We start from the raw sequence: 5,838 nt of genomic DNA on the forward strand, positions 1-5,838 counted from the left end.
CGGACTTGCAACCCTAAAATTCAGGGCTCGATTTCCTTCAGTAAACGCAGCTCAATATAGCTATGGTCTAAAACAGAAAAAAAAGTTTTATCACCAAATTTTACGCGTGTTAGAGAGATATTGATTCCATGTAATATTAGCCTAATTATTATGTAACATCATATTAACTACTAGTCTACAAATCACACTTCTCCAATATTTTTGTTGTATTACGGGAACGGGATATACAATACGTTTCCAACCCCTTTAGTAAAAAGTCCAATTTTAAATATTAAGTTGCTTTATATAGTTTCAACACAGATGACTCGTCCGTAATCATCACTGCCCGTTGGTAAATAGGTCCTGATCATTATTTTCCGGTGTTAGGAACTTAAGAATTTCTTAACATATTGAAAACAGTGTTAGGCCTAAGAGAGTAGATTTTATATAGAATTACAATGATTTAATACAGATTTATCGCAAATATTACGTATGCTACTTTGTATGCACATCATTTTCTTTCACAGCTCAAGTCGATATTTTCCTTTTGTTTAACATAACGATAATTCTTAAAGTTCTCACATTAGAAGCGTGAGTTTCTTCATCTTGCTACTTTACCTAAACATGTATGTTCCATAACCAATGTTAGTACCATGTTTTGTTCACTTTCACTTCATCTAAAACACCCATCTTCAGGTTGTTTATGTTCGCCCGATACAGACGACTTGTAGCATTCATTTTAAGTCGTCAAGAAACATTGTCTTGGCGAATGATTATAAGCGATGTTATTTTCTTGATGTAATTATAGTTCTAGTGTACTTACGTAGAATAAAATAAATGTATCATAACTTGTGGTTTTTATTTAGTTAATGTGTTTTACCCAGTTTAACTTACAAATAGGTGGGGTAGAATGTGTTTCAATGGATGTATTTTTTATTGTTTCCGTTACCTCTTCCTCGTCTTACACATTCTGTTTAAAGCTTCAAAACACATACGATCACTTCCTTGTAGTATTGCATTACTGTGTATTGTATGAGTGAAGTATTGTTTATTTGTACTGTAATGTGTAACTCATAAAATATTTGTTCTTTGTATAGATTTTTGTCTTACCCCTTTCTTTTTGACACATATCAAAATGTAATAGCAATAATCCCGTTGTTCCCACCACCAATTGGAATAATGGAATAATATGGGAAATGGATTTATCCACCTTTTACATAAAATTATGTGTCATTTACCAAGAAACTGATTTGGATTTGGAAATGGGTTATTGACATTACGTACTGAATGATTTGGGAATGGATGTATCCGCCATTTACACAAAACTATCATTTTCTACAACGAACTGGATCCGGACTTGAGAACGGATTAATCTGCCTTTTTGATAAAATATGTCCGTCTTTTACCAAGAATTGATTTGGATTCGGGAATGGATTGCGATTACGAAAGGTGCTGATTCGTAGACGTCAGTATTCCATTCAATGTTTTTACGTTAATTAATGATGAAGTAAATTAATTTTTTAAAGTATGTAATTCGGATCCTTCGAAACGTCATGCCAATTATGTCGAGTCATCCCCGAAAATTTAATACAGAAAGTGCACCACCATTTCTGTCTTTGCAGAAGGCTTCAATAACTGAAATATGATTTGTCAGAAGCCAACATTCAAGCAAGAGCGGCCATTTTCACTTATCTCCTCACTCGTGAAGGTAACTCACCTATTTTAAACAGGTTGGTGCCTGGATATGAAAAATGGATATTTCATAAGAATGTTAAGCGCTGCAGAGAATGGCTCGGTGTAGGTAAACTGGCTAAAGAACAGCCTAAAATGGACCTCCACCATAGGAAACTCTTGTTAAGCGTTTTGTGGGATATTGTTGGTGTGATCCACTTTGAGTTGCTGCCACTCAATGTAACTATTACATCAGACTTCTATTGTCGATTGTTAGGGCGCTTGAATATTTCACTGAAAGGAAAGAGGCCTGCTTTGATGAGTGGTAAAGGTGTTGTGTTACACCAGGATAATTCACGGCTCCGTACAGGAAGGTTCACATTTGCAAAGATTGAAGATTTAAACTAAAAACCACTTTCACGTTCTTTTTAATCTTCAGACCTTGTCCCATCTGAATATCATTTACTCTGAAGTTTACAGAACTATTTTGATGGAAAAACCCTTGGAACACATAAAGATGTCAAAACTACTCTCTCTACATTTTGTTCCATCAAGTCCCAAGAATTTTATAGAAGTGGTATTCAGAAACTTGTGAATCGGTGACAGGAAGTAATTAATAATAATGCAATTTAAATTATTTATTAAATAACATTAAAATTATTTGAAATACTTTCCCTTTTTCTGAACCTAAAATAGGACATTACTTAAGGGGTGACTTGATACATTCTCGAATCCAATTCTTAGTTATAGGACGAATATATATAATTTGTGTAAAAAATAGAAAAATCCTTTAATGGATACAAATTCTCTATATGCAATCCATAATATGTTTCCTTATCCACGTTTACTCACAACCCAAGGTCACTTTTCTTGTCACACACAATATGTTACAACAATTAAATCAACTGTAAGAACTATCAATATTAATGAACAGTGACACAAGACTCTAACCTTTACCATATTCTCCGCTATAAAAAGGTCGTGAACATCATATCTATGGTACGTTTGTATTTTATTTACATGTGAAATACAAATGGGTTTCAACGAATATTAACATTTTAAGTTAGGCTTACAAGAACAGGGAAACACAATTACACAAATCAAAGAACAAACACAAATCATGTACACTTTATTCCCTACAGTGTGATCACCCTTCCCAGTCTACTCAACTAAAGAAGAACCTTATATCACTGTAATTCTCATAATTGCTCTGTTTTATATAGAAATCTTCTCGACTTCCATTAAAATAGGGGCTTAGTGATAGCTGTGACATCTTTCTGTGGGTCTTTTAACATTGATATCTTAAATTGTGATCATTAATATGAAAGGAAAATTATTATGAAACACGGAAAACGTTTTAATGTGGTTGGATGGGTGAGCAACCTAATATTTTTATCCAATAACTCTTTGAAATTTAGTTATCTCACTGCTTTCTTATACTGTCTTTTCAAAAACATCAACAAAGAGCTTATAAACAGTCAGCAGTAAGAATATAGGAGTACCTTCAGTGGAACGATCGAGTAACTTTGGTATCTTATACTTTTTGTCACTTAGAGGTTATATGTGCAAGTAACATCAAGAATATTGTCCATGAACTTATTTTTTATGTTATTTTAGGCCTTAGCAAAGGATAGATGAATCGTTGAAATTTGTTTCTAAACACCAGTTACTGCAGATAATTAAAAGCTGATCGTGCAAGCCATAATGAAACGTGTCTGATAGGCATCAAATTATAACTATATTTTTTTTAAAATTAAATAATGCAAATAAACTTAACTCTTAGAAATTATGCAATTAGTTGAAACTAACATTTCAGAAACCCTTCCTAAACCTCTCTTATTGTCATCAGTGATGGACACAAGAGTCAGTAAAACTAACAGGTTCTGTTTCTGAAGACACTGGGCTGATAGAAACTATTTAAGTCGAGATTGTTATTCGCGCTTCGTCAAGATAATGATTTGTTTTTAATTTGGGTAAATATATTTTATATTTGATTTGTGTTACTTTTTTGTTTGTTTAGTTGCTGTTAAATATAAAGTCGTACAATGAGCTATCTGTACACTGTCCACTGCGCGTATCGAAACGTGAGTTTTAGCATCATAAGCATGCAGACCTGCCGCTTAGGGAGCGTATGTCTATTTAAAACGAAATAAATTTCAATGCAGAAGGCGTAAAAGTGTACAAAGGCGAAAAGATAATAACAACTGTCCTGTAAAAGTTCTTTTGTATGTTGCACATCGCCTATAATAGCAGAGGCAGCAAAAGTCATTATATTGGCTCGTTGGTCTAGTGGTAGGATTCTCGCTTCGGGTGTGAGAGATCCCCGGGTTCGATTCCCGGACGAGCCCAATGTTATTCTCCTCGTCTGGAGAGTGATAATTATGATGGTTTCTGCACGAATTAGGGTAGTTGTTACATGTTTGGAACAAACTTAATGGTTCTACTTTTGCCAAAAGTGAATCTCAAACATAAAACCTCTTATATTTAATGTAATTTTATTACGCTATAGTTCAATATAGAATTGGTTATCTTTTATCATTCTGAACTAATAATCAAACTGAGTCCAAAGAAGTCTCCTTTTTAAAATACGATTCATCATAAGTACTTTAAAATCGAAATTATAACACTCAATTGAATTTTTACTTGTGATATAATGTTTTTGTAAAAGCTCATATTAATAATGGTATCACTAGGATATGGTGATAATATATACAATCCAATCATCAACTCGTTGGTCTAGTGGTAAGATTCTCGTTGCGCGTTCGAGTGACGACCTAGCTCTACCAAATCAATTTTGTGCTTAGTATAAATTCCGAAGTTTTGGGTATATGAGTGTAATGGCACACGCCAATGATTCTTGGTACTAAGTTCTTTGGAACAAAGTTTGCAACTGAAAGATGTGTTATTGCCAAAATATTATCTAAAACAGAAAACTGTGAAACATTACATCTTATGACGTAAAATTCTAATCTATTGTAACAAGTATCGCAGATTGCACTGTAACAAAATTTTTCTTGTTCTTTGGCAGAAAGTGGTTCTAGAATTCTTGGGCAATCACAAAGCTGAAAATTATGCGCAACTTGTTTAATCTCTGGTGTAGAACTAAGTCGGAAAGGGTCGCAGCAAGTCCCTAAAAGTCCGTATCCTTGACGTTCATATTGATAAATTCAAGGAGAACAGGGGAGCATAGAACTTTAGTATAAATACATGTAAATCTTGATTCATATCTTGTTTTATTCAGTCCTTACTTCAATGAAAATGTGCAAATTTGCTCGTTTTAATACAGAAAATAGGTTAATTTCTAAATTTCATTATTTAGGTAACAAAAGCAAAGTTTGAAGGGAATAATGGCCATTTTCATTACTTTTACAACATAAGCAATGAAGAAATAACACATAGTATCCAGGAACACTGTGTTGTGTTACATTGTGTTATTTTCTGATCACACTAATAATCGAACTAGACACAGCGAAATCGTTTAACTATAAAAAATGAACCTTTCAATCTGTCGTGGGTCATTTCAAAATATGCTGGTAAATTATTAGTTTCTAATATAACTCTTTGCTGTTTAACTATATGAACCACAAAAAGAAATTATCAGTCATTCTGTGATTTAACGTTCAAATAATAATACCACAAGAGACAATGGAATATAAACTGTTGTCAGCAAAGTTACCAACCATGATATTAATAACAGAACAGAATGGATTTTTCTATTGGCTGCTCCGATAATAAAACTAATTGTTGGACACGTAAAGAAGAAATTTGACAGGAAGAATTTTAAGCGTAAAGGGAAAAAGAATACGAATTTATGATTGATAATTTTAGCTGAAAACAATGAACTTTATTTGTGTTATCAAAAAACACTAAGATGTGTTTTACGTAAAAATCACACACAACAAAAGAAAGTTTATCAAAATTACTTTCCTCGAGTTATTACCGCTTTCTTAAGTATAGTTTAGTGTCTGTAATGTATTGTTGCGTTGAAATTTAACATTTTCCAAGGTTATGCCTCACCCATTGAAAAATAAAAACTTCACAATATTTCTTGATTTGTCCTTATTGCTGAACATAAGTCACAAGTCAATTGCGGTGAATATTGAATAATTCGACAAATAGTAGAAATATTGACAGAATCTTGAGTGAGTAAGACCTCTTAGAGAGTACGATGGCCAAGTGGTAGAGTTA

General features: G+C 33.0%; 1 non-coding gene across 1 annotated transcript; it reads left to right on the forward strand.

The window, feature by feature from the left end:
* The first annotated feature begins 3,925 nt into the window (after nt 1–3,925).
* On the forward strand, nt 3,926–3,998 carry TRNAP-CGG (transfer RNA proline (anticodon CGG)). Its single transcript has one exon. It is a non-coding gene; the product is annotated as a tRNA-Pro (tRNA).
* The last annotated feature ends 1,840 nt before the right edge of the window (nt 3,999–5,838 follow it).

This window comes from Tachypleus tridentatus, chromosome 1, assembly GCF_004210375.1.
Source record: "Tachypleus tridentatus isolate NWPU-2018 chromosome 1, ASM421037v1, whole genome shotgun sequence".
NCBI lineage: Eukaryota > Metazoa > Arthropoda > Merostomata > Xiphosura > Limulidae > Tachypleus > Tachypleus tridentatus.